This window comes from Sprattus sprattus (genome assembly GCF_963457725.1).
Source record: "Sprattus sprattus genome assembly, chromosome: 1".
NCBI classification, from domain to species: Eukaryota; Metazoa; Chordata; class Actinopteri; order Clupeiformes; family Clupeidae; genus Sprattus; species Sprattus sprattus.
Window position 1 is genome coordinate 62,973,597 of NC_137920.1, and position 17,329 is coordinate 62,990,925.

At 42.5% G+C, this 17,329-nt stretch overlaps 1 protein-coding gene across 2 annotated transcripts in view; it reads left to right on the forward strand.

Annotated features, from left to right (window-relative positions):
• Positions 1 to 16,439: 16,439 nt before the first annotated feature.
• Positions 16,440 to 17,329, forward strand: part of kdm6bb (lysine (K)-specific demethylase 6B, b) — a 32,049-nt gene continuing 31,159 nt past the window's right edge. Inside the window, exon 1 of one of the 2 annotated variants that reach the window (XM_080848176.1) lies at positions 16,440 to 16,485. The gene's annotated coding sequence lies outside the window, so the exon portion shown is untranslated. Of the gene's footprint in view, positions 16,486 to 16,518; positions 16,533 to 17,329 lie in introns of those variants that run through there. The other variant, XM_080848177.1, reaches the window with a different exon arrangement.

A 17,329-nucleotide genomic window follows, 5' to 3' on the forward strand; every position in this document is an offset into this window, starting at 1 on the left:
GTATATATGATCTATAAAAATGCGCTTTGTTAACATATTAACCTTGTGTGGACACTATTTCTGTTAAATATGCAATGACCTATATAAAGTATACATTATTTTCATACAAAACAACTCTACCAGACCCCGTTGTAACCATCTGATCAAATCCAATACTAACTGCCACAAGCTCAGCCCGCTAACGACACCTTGTTTACTGCAATGACCACCCCTTCGCTGGTCCCAAACTCAAGTGTCCGTGGGTCAAACAGAGTCCACTTACACAAGGCTCCATAATAAGGGACTAAAACCCTCAACAACCCCCTCTAAATAAAGGAACATGAGCTCTAAATAGAGGAACATGGTGTTCGGCTGCGTTTGATGTCCCAGAGCATAACATCTATTTTGTTTGCTCTGGAACTGCCTGCTAATCAAGTAAACTCCCTTGGCAAAAACAAGATGTCCACCTGTGACGAATCAGGAGGAATTTAGAAATTGAATTGAGTGGGTGAATTGGTTGGGGCAGATGAAGCTTGTCATGTGTTTCTTCCTCATGTAATCTCTCTGTTTCTCTTTCTCTATCTCTGTCTTTCACTTTCTATCTATCTCACTTAGTTCAGGCAAAAAAGGGTGACCTGTTAAAGTCTATTTATCTGAGTTTCTTGCTATGCATCTCTCTCTCTCTCAGTCCAGGCCTAAATATGTGTGGCTATCCCCGAGTTCCAGGAATTCAGTTCAAGCTCAAGTTCATTGAGACCAAAGACAAAACTTGTCTCAATGGGGTCTGTTTATTTGTGTGTGTGCGAATCTTTGTATTTTTGTGTGTTGGTGCGTGGATTTGTTTTGTGTGTGTGTGTGTCCTTGTTGCTAATTTCTGAGTTAATTACATCTTATTAAACAATTTATCATTATGCTTGATTATCTCAATTGCATCTAAAAATGGAATCAAAAACATCTACTCAGTTCCCTAAATAACATTACAGTTTATTTCAGTACCACATCTACTGCAAACTTGATTATAAAATTAAAATTTCCCACAAACAGGACCCACAACAGGAAAATGGAGGACATCTCCACTAACATCATGATTGATCTGGATGTGTAAAAATACTTTATGTAATTACACAATGTACACAATGAAAGTGTTAAAACAACAATATATCAGCAAATCAAGAAATTACCATAAAGGGTATCACCCAGGCCTCCGCTTTGTGTTTTAATGTGAGCTTAATGGAGCCAGGAAAATCTGAATCTTAGAGGCTGTTCTCCTTGAGCTTGTATTGCATTTTCTCTTCACTGAGCATATACTCCCACAGTCCTCTTCCCCTCCTCCCCTCTTTTCTTTATCCAGTCATTTATCCTGTCTTCCACCTTTAGCCTTCTCCATTCCTCTTTTCTCCAACTCATTCACTCTTTCCTCTCATTTATTTGCTTATGAGTGAGATGGATCACTTGACCCCAGCTTCCTAGTGCCAAGGTGATAGGTTGTTAATAATGGAGAGAGACATTGGATTCAAATGGAATGTCAGAGCATACTCCCACACACCTTCAGTGAACACACATGTGGGGCGTGGGTGGGAGTGGGGGTTAGTGAGCAGACAGACACAGACAGACAATGACACAGAGACACAGACAGAAAAGAAGAGAGAAAGTAAGGTAGACAGAGAGAGAGAGAGAGAGAGAGAGAGAGAGAGAGAGAGAGAGAGAGAAAGAGACATAGATGACCAGAGACAGATGGATAGAAAGAATTTGAAAAGATACAAACAGACACAATTAGAGACAGAGGCAGATACAGTCAGGTAGAGAGAAATCAGGAGGCACAGAGAGAGAGAGAGAGAGAGAGAGAGAGAGAGAGAGAGAGAGCGAGACAGAGATAGAGAGAGAGGTAGAGAGGAAGAGGCAGAAGCAACAGATAGACAAAAAGACAGAGGAAAAGCGAGGCCCATGACTGTGGCTGTGTGAAGCAGATCCAGCCTCCATCTCCCTGGACACCACTGCTGGTGACATCACAGGTGGCAAAGGGGCACGAGAGGGAAGGCCAGGCAGAGCCTCCCATCCGCCAGTAATCCCAAAGTTTTGGGAATCGACAGAGCAAGAGAATCCATTACCCTGAGCCCTACCGTGTTGCTAGCCAAGAATACAGCCAAATCTCCTATACTCATTACATACACCTGGGGAGAAAGCAGCACGGGTGCTACAGAAATGAGAAGCTAGCACTCTCTCTCTTTCTCGCTGTGTGTGGGTGCTTCATCTAAACCACTTAGGGAGATTCATCTTCTTCCCATACAATGAGGGAAATAGCTCGTACCAAAAAAAGATGTGAAATACGCATACACTTTCTGTAAATAGCAATAAACGTATAAAAAATACCTGTGAAGAAAAGATTGCTGTGACTGACAGAAACATAAATGTAGAATGCAAAATATTAACAAACGTAGAATATTAACAAATATAGAATATTAAAATAGGCTCAGAAGAAAAGAGAGAGAGAAGGGGGAAGAGAGAAAGAGCATGTTGAAAAAAATTAACAACTCTTTTGGCACCAGAAAGAGTTAAGCGTTTGATTCCTCAAAAATCCTCCCAAATCCCTGACTCACGGCTATTTTCCAGATCTCTCTCTCTCTCTCTCTGCGCTTCCCTGTGATTTTCCAGGACTAGAGCAGAAAATCGATACTGAGTGTCATCTCCTGATATGAGTCTCCCCCCCCCTTCAACCCTGATGCTGTCTGACTAGACTACTCGTCAGTGATTGTGCCGTGACTTCTCTCTCCGGTTTCATTTCTTCTTTTTGTCTGTTTTGTTTTGTGTTTGTTTTCTTTTTGGTGAGTCTTATCCCACTTGGTTTCTATCTCTTTGAGTCATGCTCACTGGTTTGTTTGGAGTTCTTCGCCCCCATGTGTCTGTGTGCATGATCTCCATAACTGTGCACCCACCACAGTAGGGCCTCGTCTTCCCAGCGCCCATTGATTCCTGTGGTCTTATCCCTCGTAAAGCGTGTTAGAGGTTTTACTGAAGATTTGCCAAGGTTTCAATAAGATGGATTTGTTTTGCTCATCTGTGTTACATACATTTTGGTCAGTGGCAATTGAGGACACATATGAGCTTATTACAGCTTTTATTTTTTTGCTTAAACAGTTGTGTTCATCAGAGGTCACATTTTTGAAAAATGTTCCACCTTACTAAGCAGCAGATCCACAGTTCCACAAACATTAACTAACCTTCACCACAATAATTGACTTTTAATATAGGTCTAGGAAACTGATATTCTATTTAGTATTTGGAACGACACATGAACAATTCCTTTTACATATTGGGCAGCATGTAAGCTATTTTGTGCATGCCGCCCACTACTTTAGGTCTATATGTTTCGCAAGCAGGATATTTTTTGTATTCCCTTAATAATGCACCACGGCCTAAATGAAGTAGGCTACATTTAACATTTACTGCCGAGATCTGGTGCATCAGCATTTGGAACCCGCGTCAGGAAAACGTTGCTCTGTGTATCCTGCAAGACAGCTGAGGACCCTGCCAAAATAATGCCATAACACAGCGCATGGGCTGGGCTGTCGTGCTGATAAAATATCATCGGGAGTGTGTGCGTTGTCAGCAACAGAAGGGCAGGGTCACCGAACAGGCCTGTGTATGAGTTGGACACAGCACGCGAGCCAGGCTAAATTACAGGCCATTTGACTTGATGAAGTCACGAAAAATTAGCGCGAGGTCTGGCATTTTTAAGGCGGTTGCTTTGCTGATCTTTATATCGCTGAAATGTACGGCACTTCAGAAGCAAAATGTCATTGCTATGAGTTCACTTATCAGTTACATATTTACAGTAATAAGGGAAGGTTTCCACGATGAAATGATGGAGTGATGTAGGTTGTTACCGTTCAAAAGTATAGGCTACAGTACCACCATACAGCCGTTCACGTGTGCAGCTGCCCGCGGTCCTCCTAACCGATTTACTCCTAATTGGTGTATCTTGTTACACACCATCTAATTAAACTATAACTGTCATGTGTTACCAGTTCTGAGAAGTAATTGGCTATCTCAAGGGGACTATAACTTCCTTGTTGTCCACCTACGGTAGCAGCACAGTTGAGGAATGACACATACTGCCCAAATAATTGTATTTGTCTGAATGTCTGAAATTAATTTAGAATAGGACAAATAAGGGGAAACGTTCAAATAGATTGTTTGCTTGTTTCTAATGAGCCCACTCATATAGCCTAACCTGCAGTTTAGCCCCCAGATTGTGTCATTCACATTATACAACTCATAAGTTTAAACATACATTTCTTATAACATCCAATACACTATATTGCATAGCACAGTAACATCTAATAATCTTTTCAAGGTGTGAATGTATATATTTGGAGTATATTACTTACAACAAAAATTGTCACATGTGCAGTCAAGAAAATCCCAACTGAGTATCACAGACTCTACGGGAAAGAGTGGCAGTGCCCCCTAGTGTTTAAAGTCTTGATTTCAACAAATTCCGATTCGAACAGCTCTGTCGCTGCCAAATGTGAGGACCTGCCTGATGTGAGGCCGCATGCGCAAACTTTGCGACACTATTGTAGTACAACGAGCCAGGTAATGCCGGTGGTGTAGGCTACAGCATGAAGTGGAATGACAAGCGCATTTGTTTACGTTTGAAATCCACCAAGGTTTATGATGTTAAGCTTCATGTTTATTGAATTATTAGTTAAGCAGTGCATTCATTAGCCTACTAACAGTAATACAACATAGCCCCATATGTTGACACTGAGCCATATGCTGTAAACCGTTGACAAAATTATAAAACACTACGTTAAATAAACCTACATTATGCGTTAAGAGAAGCCAGATACGTTGATATTAAACCATGTATGAGAATGCACGTCTTGGATAGTTTGCTCCTGAGCCTTCTGCCGTAAACCGTTTGTGTTTGCGCATGCGGACTCACATCAGGCAGCGGCGGACTCTAGACATCCTATTGGCGGACTCACATCAGGCAGGGTCCTCACATTTGGCAGCTCCAAGCTCAATTCTGGACCATCCACGCGTCACTAGCATCTGGGATAGAGGTCCCACACAGGAGTTTATGTGTTACAGTAACTGTCAAAAGTCTATAGCCATTTTACAGAAATCCCCAAGGCCGCCACGTGTGTGTCTGCAGAGATTAGGTCGCCACAAGAATACATTCCCTCCCAAGTGGCTAGTGTTATTCTCAACAGAACATGTTCAAGGAAGTTCAACTGAGGTGAAAGACAGAGGCCGAAAATGTTCTGGTCCGCAAGTCTGTTTAAGTTATAATAATCTACCTTGCGTAGAGGCATCCACGATTTCCCTGACAAACCACTCCCACCCTTAAAATGTCTTTTTTTAATTAAACAATTTTTTGCTTAGCCTATCTTAAGGCTGCAATCTTGTGGAGTTTAGGAACAGTCCCATACTAATGCAAGCGTAAATGACCAGGCCCTTAAGAGTCATCTAACGATGTCAGGAGGAGAACAAGGAGCCCTTTAGAGTCATCTAAGGATGTCAGGAGGAGAACGAAGAGCCCTTTAGAGTCATCTAAGGATGTCAGGAGGAGAACGAAGAGCCCTTTAGAGTCATCTAAGGATGTCAGGAGGAGAACGAAGAGCCCTTTAGAGTCATCTAAGGATGTCAGGAGGAGAACGAAGAGCCCCTGAGCTACCCTGCACTCTTACTGTAGCAGCAGCATTCAGCCAAGAGGATCCAGCCAAGAACTCTTCTGGCAGTCCCGTCTCTAACTCCACAGAGGGAGGCTTTTCATCTGAAGGCCAAAACATGGGGTAAGATCCTATCAGTACTAGAAAGGCTATTGTGGGCATTGCTGTTTTTCTGAAGCTTGCCTGACAAGCGTGGTGGATTGATAATGGGTATGTTTGAGCTCTAGCAGAGAAGCATACAGATGTTTATTTACAGGCCTTACATTATTTACTGCTTTAAAGCTATCTGGCCCTCATATCTGACATAGTCTCTGTCTTACTATATTGATTGATTGAGTCCTTGGGAACACAGATAAGTCTTATGGACTATTTCATTTGTGTGTCTGTGTGTGTGTGTGTAAGAGAGAGAGAAAGAGAAAGGGAGAGAGAGAGAGAAAGAAAGAATGTGAATTAGAGAGAAAGGGACAGGGAGAGGACCTGAGGGAGATAGAGCAAAACAGATGTAGAGAGAGAGTATGTCTGTGTGTGCACGCTCGTGTTTGTGTGTGTGTGTGTGTGTGTGTGTGTGTGTGTGTGTGTGTGTGTGTGTGTTTGTGTGTGTGTGTGTGTGTGTGTGTGTGTGTGTGTGTGTGTGTGTGTGTGTGTGTGAGTGTGTGTTGCCACAGACAGTGTCCGCAGACCTGGCTGCACATGTTATTCCCTCTCATTTGCACTGAAGGTCAACAGTGCGTTTCACCCCAGAGGAGGCTTTTCCATTCATTTCCCTGAGCAGGGCTCGGCATTCTCCTCGCCCTGCACTGCCATGACAACCAGCATTCCTCGAACGGCACCACGCCATTTAACAAGCCGAGGCAGCAGCGGTGTACTGACCTCGCTGTTCATTCACCGTCACACACCAGGAGAATTCTAAATACTGTATGACGATGAAGGCGTCGGCGGGGACTCCATTATGGCACTCAGTCAGTCATTCTGAACCTGCCTCAGCTTTAAGGGGACTGTCCTTGAAAGGCTACCAGCTAACTTGGGTTTGCTTTGGATAAGCATTTTAACTGTTATACATTTATGTAAATGGACACAGGGCTCTGTGTGTCACCATCCATTTTTACATTAGGGTTTGTGAGCAAGTGCTGTGAATAATGATTCATAAATATTAAATGGTGGAAATCTCCTTTCTGAGTTTAGATACACTCGAACACACCGAGCAAAAGTTTAAACATTTATTAGCAATTTGCAGGTGAGGGCCCAGCTGTCAGGCAGAGTACCAGAGGCTTGTTGGTATAAGACAGCACCTCGGTAGCAGAGTAGCTGAAGGACATACATAACGTAGCTTGTTTTCCCAAATGTGAAGGGAGAAGCTTAGACACAGAGAGGGAGGAAAAGGGTGTAGCACCTGCGCCGCGCTGACCACCTTATCTCTCAAGCACAGAGACAAAAGACTGGTGGCGAGTAAAAAGTGCTGGTAACAAAGAAGAAAAAAAAAACTATGCATATAGCTAAAGTTAAGTTTAAAAAAGATCTGTTTACAAATATTTGGTTGTGTTCCCATTTAAGTGTGTGTGTGTGTGTGTGTGTGTGTGTGTGTGTGTGTGTGTGTGTGTGTGTGTGTGTGTGTGTATTTAGATGTGAGTGTGTCTCCTTCATGACCATTTGCATAGCCTATAGGAGCAGGATGAAGCCTGTGTGTTTGTGGATGTATTCTGTCCATCTGCACAGGCTGTGCATGTGTGTTTCTGATGAGTATGTACTGTACATGTGTGTGCAGACATGTGCGTGAATGTCTGTGTGTATGCAGTATGCCTGTGTCCTTGTGTGTGTGTGTCTGTGCTTCACTCTTGTGTGCATGAGTTCCAGTCAGAGAGTAGACTTTAGAATGTAGATGGACGCTACAGTTGACATGGAAACAATAAAGACTGGGCTAGGTTGTCATGGTTACCTGGTGGGTGGTGCTGCCAGCATTCCGGTCTTGCTGCCCAGCTTTGTCCATAATTCTGAACTGTGAATCTATGGAACATAAATCAGCCATGTGAGAAGGAAAATGAATGATCAATGGGGAAAGGGGGGCTGGAGTCTAGGCCATCATACAACAGCATGGCCAACGGAATATATTGCGGAACTTATTCTAGACACATCAATTTACACAGTTTTGCTATCGAATTAGGAAATGTTCTCTCTAGGGAAGAGTTCCATTTTAAGTCATGAGCTATTTTTAACATTTTTCTAGCCCCCTTGGATAATGATACCTGATTTTGTTTTAAAAGTGAGCATAAACAATATCTTATCACATCGTGTTCCATCAAATCACACATCATGCACCACAAAAATATCAAACACGAAAAATGTCATCTTTTTGCAGTTAAAAATTATAACGTATATCTGTCAGTGTTTTTCCGTCACTTCATCTGTTGTGTGGCTGTGATGTTAATTTGGAGCTTATTGGAGCCTTCAGTCCACCTGCTGTGAAAAGAGTGAAAGCAGCTGCCTTTCAGCTCAGTCCCACTCCAGTGCTTCAGCTTGTTGACAGAGACACAGTCTTTCTTTTGGTCTGAGTCACATCTGTGCTGGAGTCGGCTCCTGTCAGTGCATCTACAGCATGAGGAATGAAAGTGTCAGTAGGCTTCAATAGAGCAGAGCAACATCCTCAACATGGAGGTAGCTGAGTCTGGCTGCCTCATTTCACCTGTTGGTGATCTCTTCCTATAGATGACCAGTATAGCCATAAAGATAAAGACGTTAGGGCTCCAATACCAGTTATGGGAATGTAATAAAAATATGTCTGTTTTTTACATACAAGAATTACATCATTATTGTTTGTTCAATAATGTTTATATTTTTGACAACAAAAACTACATGCATTTTCATCATTTTAGAGTGACATTGTGTGGTGGACCTTGTAGGGATTTCCACATTTTTATACTTCTTCAGTAGATTGTTGGTTGCTGGCTACAGCTAGAGAGCTGCATGGACTGCATGATGTCTTCATCACACAGAGTTCTCCAGCAGTTGGTGTTTAGGTCTTTGCCTGGATTTGCCCCGTCCCCTTTTGTGTTCACTCCAGGCCTGGTGCAGCTAATGAGCATCAAACCCAATTATACTGAGTGTGATTGGATCAGATAGTACGAACACAAGATCATGATAACGCAGGGCTTGCTACGTAGAGACTGTAAATCAACCTTGCTAGACTCAGTGGGGAATTTAGTCATGATATCTTTTCCAGGACAGCGTGATCTCTGGCTCAGCTTCCTACAGCTCTACACTCAGAATTCCTAATAAAACAGAGGCAAATGAAGCATCTTTCCCAACCCACTTGACAGCAGCCATAGTCATATTTGGAATGGATTGGAATGGAAATGAGCCCTAGTGACTAGTGACTGTTTGTGGGGCACCTCAGCCGTGGATGTGGGCATGGGAGAGCAGTGCTCTCTCTCATTTTCATCAGCATGACAAATGCCTTTCTTTACCAAGTGGCCTGAATAGTGTATAGACAGAATGATGCTCAGTATTGTCAAAGTCCTGGGGATAACTATAAAACCAATTTTGTAACTTCATCCTGAATATTGATTTAACATATTATCTCACAATGAACCTTTACCCAAAATACACGGACAAAGAGTACCAGGGGGCTAAGGTCAGTTTTTACCTGACAGCTGTATCAACTTAGACACCTATGCCTTTTTCATGGTGGTAATGCAGGATTCTGGATGAATAGTGACAACCCTGTGAAGAAGCAAGTGGAAAGCCTCAAACTTGTATCTCATTTTGACGTGAAAGGGTCAAAGCAGACAATTATGTGTTCGCCCTCCTATGATCAGTGACGATACATTCTGGAAAGTGTGTGTGTGTGTGTGTGTGTGTGTGTGTGTGTGTGTGTGTGTGTGTGTGTGTGTGTGTGTGTGTGTGTGTGTGAGTGAGTGCGTGCGTGAGAGTGTGTGAGAGAGAGAGAGACAGACACAGAAATCCGAACACTTTGGTTGCACCCTTTAGCTAACAGCTGCACTTTTTGGTGGACCACAACTATCGGCTCTTCCTGCTTGTGCTGAGAATGTACGAGCTGATGTCATCATTGGATGAAGATGCTCTCACGCGGTTAAGTATTTTCCAGTTACCAAGTGCGTTGATGCTGCCAACTCCTGTGAAATATTTGCCTTTTCGCCACGTTCGTCTACTTAGAAAAGCGAGAGGGAGATGCCAAAAATGACATGACGGTTCGTCGTAAGTACCGCGAAAGAGACGTAGAACGTCCCAGATTCAGGCGAATTAGAACTGCGCAGTCCGTGTTGGATCGCCGTTTCACCAGTCTCCTAAGGCCAACGTGGTATCCTCAATCATGCCTGGCAAAGGTAAGACACACATGGTTCGCAGTGATTCACTGTTAAGTATGTTAATGGTGTAATAATTTCAGTTAGGTAAAATATGATGACATCTCTCCCAAATTGTATACCTCTTGCCGTAGTGTTATGTGTCGAATGGACAAACTTCAATTAGCAAAATACATTTCAATATAACTTAAGGGTGACTGTAAATGTGCAATATCGATATGACACAAACTTTTTGAAAAGTTATGTAAGGCTGAGCTAGAAGCCTCAAGCTTGTTTGATAATTAGATGCAAGCTGTCCCACACCAACTGGTTCCTATACAGTTTCTGTTTGTATTAACTATTGATTGACTACATTATAGCAATGTACCTAGTTGGCCAATTGGCTGTATATATCGCTGCATGCCATGGTGATAATATGCCTAAATTAGCACAATAATGTTAAGCACAATTCTAATCTATCTAGAAAAAGCATTTGCTTAAAGATTTTATACTTCAGCCACACAACACAACACACACACACACATATTATCTGGAACAACTTGCATTGTCTTGAGGCTACACGTCAGCTGTTTCAACCCACACACTAAACACTTACTGCCAAGAGCTGAAGAACTTGTGAATGTATGGTGTCTCTTACATAAGATGCAGCGGAAATTAATATCTGCACACACCACGCAAAACTGTAGTAGGACTAGCTGCCTAATCTGACCGTTACCTCAGGAAGTAAGGAGAGTTTGTCATAAATCATATAATACATAATAAATTATCCAATTTAGTGCAGATAACTTGTTGAACACTAAGCATTTTTGACTCACAACCCTGTGAGTTAGCAAACGACACTTTATTATTATATAATATTATTATTCAATCAAGGTCACAGTCAATGACTGTATATTCAGATTCATTGAGGTAATGTTATATATGCCATTGAAAGATTTCTCCTTTCCAATTTGACATACATTACACATTCCCAGAGCATGATTAGCTAACTGTCCACAAGGTGGCAATGTAGTATCAAGGAATCCTCAACATACCCATGACTTCCTTGCATGGAATGAATGAAGTGTCTGCACAAATGTAATCTCCCAGGTCTTTTTCAGCTTTATTATTACAATAAAAATCTGTCATATCCATTGGAGGGTCAGCTGTATTGGTCAGTCTAGTGTGTCACTAATTACTACCTAATATAGTGTGTTAGTATCTATAGTATCAATTTTGACAATGCCGGATCTTCCCTGTGATATATTTAGCAGATACACCTTTGAGAAAAACATGCACCCTATTTGATTACTGTGACTTCTGCAGGCTGTCAATCAACACATTTTCATATAATGATGTATAACTAATTCCCCTACACACAACCAATGTGGTGTTCAGGAAATAAAGTAAATATAATGTGTGACCTATAAAAAAATATGGCAAAATAGAGAAATTGCACTTGTCTTGCTTTTGCAGGCAACAGCAGCATCATGGATGTAACACCGCTGCCAGACATGATCTCTTCATTGCGGGGGAGGACCAGAAACAGAGAGCCCATATCCATTAGAGACTCCCCACCAGGCTGTCAGTGTGGTATCCATACTGGGCCGCATGGCCTCGGTGACACCACTCATGAACCCACTGCTCCCTGGGTGAAGCACATGCGCGGTGGAGCCACACAAACACACACACACACACACACATACATACACTCACACACATACACTCTCACACACACACACACACACACACAAACACACACACACACACACTCACACACACACACACACACACACACACACACACACACACACACACAAACACATATACTCAAAGGCAGCATGAAGTCGCCATCATGCGCGGCTCCTCTTCGAGCGGAAGGGGCGCTTGAGATGGAGGGCACCAGCTGCAGCCCCTTGCTGAGGACACGCTCAGTCAGCCGTCAGCCAACCACGGAGGCGCCTGATAGGCCGATTGTATTATGGATGCCCCCGAGGAGCCAGTGGCTGCAGTGAGGAGGTGGGTGTTGGGCTAGACTTGGCCACTGTGTGTGTGTGTGGGGCGGGGGGATGAAATGTGCTGTGTTATGCCAGGTTCATCAGCATGACACTGTCATGTGTGAAATGGGTTTTGAGTCGCTGAATTCTCTGATTTTGCCTCTCTGAATTCCTCCCAGCTTCATGTATGGTGCTTTTCTTCATCTGTAACTTGACACCTACCTCAACTACCTCACTAACATGCTGTTAGTCAAATGCATGAGTCTGGCTGCTAGTGCAGAGTCTCCCTACCTACTAATGCACCATAATGAAGTCATGACTTCCGTGCAGTCAGTGCTCATTTCCTGAACCTGAGAGAATCGGGCAGCGATGTTTATACAAGAGAAATGTACACCGTTCAGAGTCCATTCACAGCTGATGGAAGTGGGGATTTGAATACTGAGCAGGTAATTCTGTCTCACATGGAGTGTGTCCTCACTGCTTCTGTTTGGGCTAAATCAAAATCTTAAATGGCAGAAATATCTCCACAATTCTTGCAAACAATCAGAAATCACAGTAGCATTGTACCTGAAGATAGACTTTTTCATAGAATCCTTCTTATATGAACCCTTGGCATAAAGCATTTTGAGCAGTAGTTGGATGTGTTTTTTTTATCAGAGACAAATTATATACAGTGATTTGAAAATATACAATTAAAAACATAATACAAAATCCATGTATACTAATAATAATTCTTGTAGAATCAGAAAATACTCTATATTTAGTCATAGGATGTGCAAGACTTTGAAAAGCTGTACACATTAAAGCCTCATTTTATTGAAGTCATTACTTCGGTATGAACTGCATCATGAATATTCTTAAAATCATCTATTATTTGAAGCCTATGCATGCAGCTATAAATAGAAGCAATTGTGAGAAATACTGAAATGAGGAACTTTCTTCTTGTGACAGTGGATCACACTCAAAGGCTTTGTGTGACAAATCACATCACTGAAGGGCCATGCTTAGACTTAGCAATGACCTCTGTTTTGATAGATAAGTAATTGTGAGTAAGTGGACGGAATTCTGCCTGTGTGAGAATGCATGCAGAAACCAAGTCAGATATCCTTTGGAATTCCACACTGTCATCCACACGTTACCCAATGCAGTTATAAAACTCCTAAATAAACTCTTGGTTCCTGTTTACCCATCAATTCATGTAAGCGATTACCTTTCTCTTCCTTGCTATTTATGTATTTTTATTACCTTGTTTGAGAAAAGTATATGCAAAGTGCCAGCTAGGAAACTGAACGTTTCTTGATGTCATAGTGTCCTTTCACCGAACACTGACCATGATCCCATGATAACAAACAGGGGAAATGACACATAGGGCATTATGTATAGTTTACAATAATACACTCCTAAAGAAACATGTTTTCTTTAGGAATCCTGGTGAACTTTGCTAGCCCAAACATACAAAAACACACCAATACCACCACCGATGAGCTCTCCAAAATGGTTAGAAATCTCTTCACATCTTTGTGTTATGTTTGTCCAATTTTTTTTTTGTTTAATTGTTTAGAGGTTTTGACTGCACAGAAAGATCTATGTAAAGTTGCAGCCCTAATTTTTTTAATTATATTTTTAACTACAACATCAATATGAACAGCCTACAATCTTTTCCTTCTAAAACTGTTTATTTTTTACCTTAACACAGTTGCATGCACACTCTACTGTGAATGGATTCACAGGCGATAGTGAGATCTGTGGGGCCACAGTGGGGAGCCTCTGAGCTTCACAGCAAAGGGGTTTATCTGCGCCCAGCCCATGCATATCACATCCTAGCCATGACATCCTCCAGGCCGCCCTGACACCGATGCTGCACAACAGAGGGCAGAGAGAGGGAGGGAAGGAGAGAAATAATGGGAGAGAGAGATAGAGAGAGAGAGAGAGAGAGGGACAGAGGGGGCTCTTATCTGTGTTATAGCCTCACACAAGATCCAAGGATGGAAGAGAGAGAGAGAGAGAGCGAGGGAGGGAGGGAAAGAGAGAGAGAAAGAGAGAGAGAGGCGGGGGTGTCCAGGGATGTGCATAACAGAGCTCCGAAAGAAGCCATCCAACTGCTGATCAGTCATTGTGACTTTGTACTCAAAGAAAATGACAGCATTCTATCAGTTAAAGCTAAGCAATATTTAAGCTATTAAAAGCTTATCTCCATGATGCAGACACTATGAATAGATACGCTGACACAAAAAAGAGGACTTGCTTGATCTCTCCAATCTGCTACTAAAATTTGAACATGTCGTATCACCTAATCAGGAAACCTACTGAGAGATCGACACTCCTGCTAGCCATTTATTTTGCATGTGCACAGAACGCTGACAGACACGTTGTGCTCACAAAAGTTGTCAGGAAATGCTAATACGACTCACAGCACCTCTCATTTTACCAACTAGCCTGAAATTATACTCTGAAAATAAGGCTCACCATTAGAATCCATGCATTAGTTAATCCACACATTAATTCCAAACCTACCCCAGACCCCTAGCTCCCCAAGCCCCTTGTGATGTTATCGGCGTTCAGAATCTTTGGGTTCAGTGGGCCCAGCGCCAGCGATTGAATCACCTCCTCCAAAACTCAAAATATTTCTCATCTGTGTTCTTTTACAATAGAAGTTTAGTAATACATTAGCCTAGCCTAGGGGCTGTATCTCAGAGATAGAGAATCTAGTGCCTGTACTAAGCCACTTAGCTGTGTTCCAGTGCTTATTTGGTCCCTTTGCATGACCATGCTGCTCTATAATTTTACCGTGTCAGGAATGTGTGATGAAGATCACATGTGTCTGTCCCCATTCAGTGTGTACGGGGATTTCATGTTTTAATGACTCAAGCGTGGTGTTCTGTTACCATGGTGAACGTGGAATCCAGCTCAGCTGAAATGCCTTCTGATTGGCTGATAAGACTACACAGGGATGTGCAGCAAGCTGTTCAGTTGGCCAATGGAGACCAGGCAGCATTAGGGCTGTTGCTATGGGAAGTCAATTGGACTTGCTGGTATCTCTTTTCCTCTCTCTATCTGTCTCTCATCCTCTTTTCTCCAACACTTCCTCTGTTTAATTGTGTTTGCATTTGTCTCTCACTTTGGCTTTCGTCTTGTAATGAAACAAAAGGGAGAAAAGACAGAACAGTCCTGTTTGTTTGTGCGTCTATGCACTGATAAATCCCCCCACACACACATACACGTACACATTTGCACACACACACACAGCCATATCCCCTCCTATCTTGACCAGACGACAATCACCTAACGGCCTCTTCATCACTACACTACTGAGTCTATCAGCTGTTTGCTATCTCTCTCCCTTTTTCTCTTTCTTTCTCTCTCTCTCTCTCTCTCTCTTTCTCTCTCTAACTCCTCCCTCACACAGGCATAAGCTTGTGCTAAGCTCAGCAGCGTGGCTAAGCGCAGTCAGCGGACTGCCCCTATTCTAATCGCAGCCCAACTCCCTCTTGCTTAGAGGTGCTGTAGTACAGCACTTATATGAGGGGGCTAAAGTTGTGCTAATGTTTCCAGTAACAATGGCATGTATGGGAATCACCATTTGTAGACGATCACTGGCTGTCCACAGCACTGCAGTCATGTTCAGTGAACTTCATTTACAAGAAGCCAGTTTGATTGTTTACACATCAACACCCCAGTTGTTTATGATGGTTCTCTGCTTCCATCATCTCTTTATTTATTTATTTGTTTGTTTGCTTGCATATTCATGAATGCATGATTGTTCTGGAGAACAGGGCACGTTTTCACAAAACATTTAATAGAGAATTTGATATCTCAAGACTGTTTTGGGGGTGATAACTGCTTAGTGACTTTGTTAATTAATGATAACACTTGGTGCATAGAGAGGTTTCATGATAGTTTATGTATTTATGTGGTTGTAAAACTGTGCTGCCTACAAAACATACTGTATGCACTATTCAACATGAGTGTTGAAAAGCTCTCATTCAGACTGGGTCAATCTGTTTCATAGTAAAACTAAGCCTAATCCTGAGTGTGAGATTTAGAAATCTGTTGCATGAAATAATGTGTAAAACCTTGCCAGGTCATGATGGCATGATTACTGAGGTCATATATTCACAAACATCGCAATATAGAGAAGAAAAATTCAGAATCCTGTAAAACAGAAAATGGAGTCCTATGCCACCTCTTGGTGGTGGTTTAAAAATAGCTCATAGGGCTTTGGCCTTATTCCAAGACACACATACAGCAAGACATACTTTCACTTTTTTACTCTCACTATGCCCCACCTCCTTCTCACTCATTGGCTAGCCTGTGATGAATGACAGAAGCTGCTCTCTTGTCATAGGCCGAGCAGTGTTGACTGGCAGCTGTGTTAGAAGCAGTCGCAGAGTGAGTGGACCCACCTCCAGGAGCTCTGCACGTGGATGGGTCTGCTGTGAACACCCCAGCATCAGAGCGGAGAGAAGAGAGGGGGAGGAGAGGAGAGGAGAGGGGAGAAGTGGAGAGAGGAGAAATCGGAGGAAAAGAGGAGGAGAGGTGAGGAAGAACAAAAAAGAAAGGCAAAAGACAAAAAGGACTGTCTGGTAAGAAAAAAATAGAAGGATTTGGGAGAAATGCTGTGTGTGTATGTGTGTGTGTGTATGTGTGTTTCCTCCTTTTTATGTGACAGATTAATGTTCTCGTGTTGGCTACAGTGTGAATGTGCATTTGTTAGATGCAGTGTCTTTGTCATTTGTTATTGCTTGCAGCTTCTTGCATGTGTTGTTCTATCTTATTACCAAGGTGGTGTAGATCCTGTGTGCTCAGGGTCCTTATCTTTATTTGGTGAACGCTGTTTCACAGATACACACACACACACACACAATTGCAATGGCTTCAGCATTCAAATTTTAATTGCTTCAGCCGTCCATGTGTTGTGTGTGTCAGCTGAGGCTAGCAGTAGAGAGGGAGAGGGAGAGGGAGGGAGAGAGAGAGAGAGAGAGAGAGAGAGAGAGAGAGAGAGCCTGTGGTCTGTGCTTGCCAGAGAATATCCCTTAATTTGTGACCTAGTTTGTGGAGAATCCTCCACACTCCGAGTCAGTTATTTCACAGCCACAGTGAGCTGTCATTGAGAGGCTGTCTTCAAAGCGAAGCTCACGTTTCTGCTGGCCAGTCACAATGCAGGTCCCCGCTGCAAATGTGCCTGTGTTCTCTGCAAGCGTACTACTGTTTGTTTTCAGTTTCATAAGTGCATATCCACACGCTGTCTGCCATTACTGTGTGGCATAGTAACTGCCACGCTGAACAGGTTTTCAGGGCAATGGACACTATACATGAGAGTTTTGCTATTTATTTATTAAAAGTACAATGAAGTGGATAAGCCGACACCCATGGAAATATT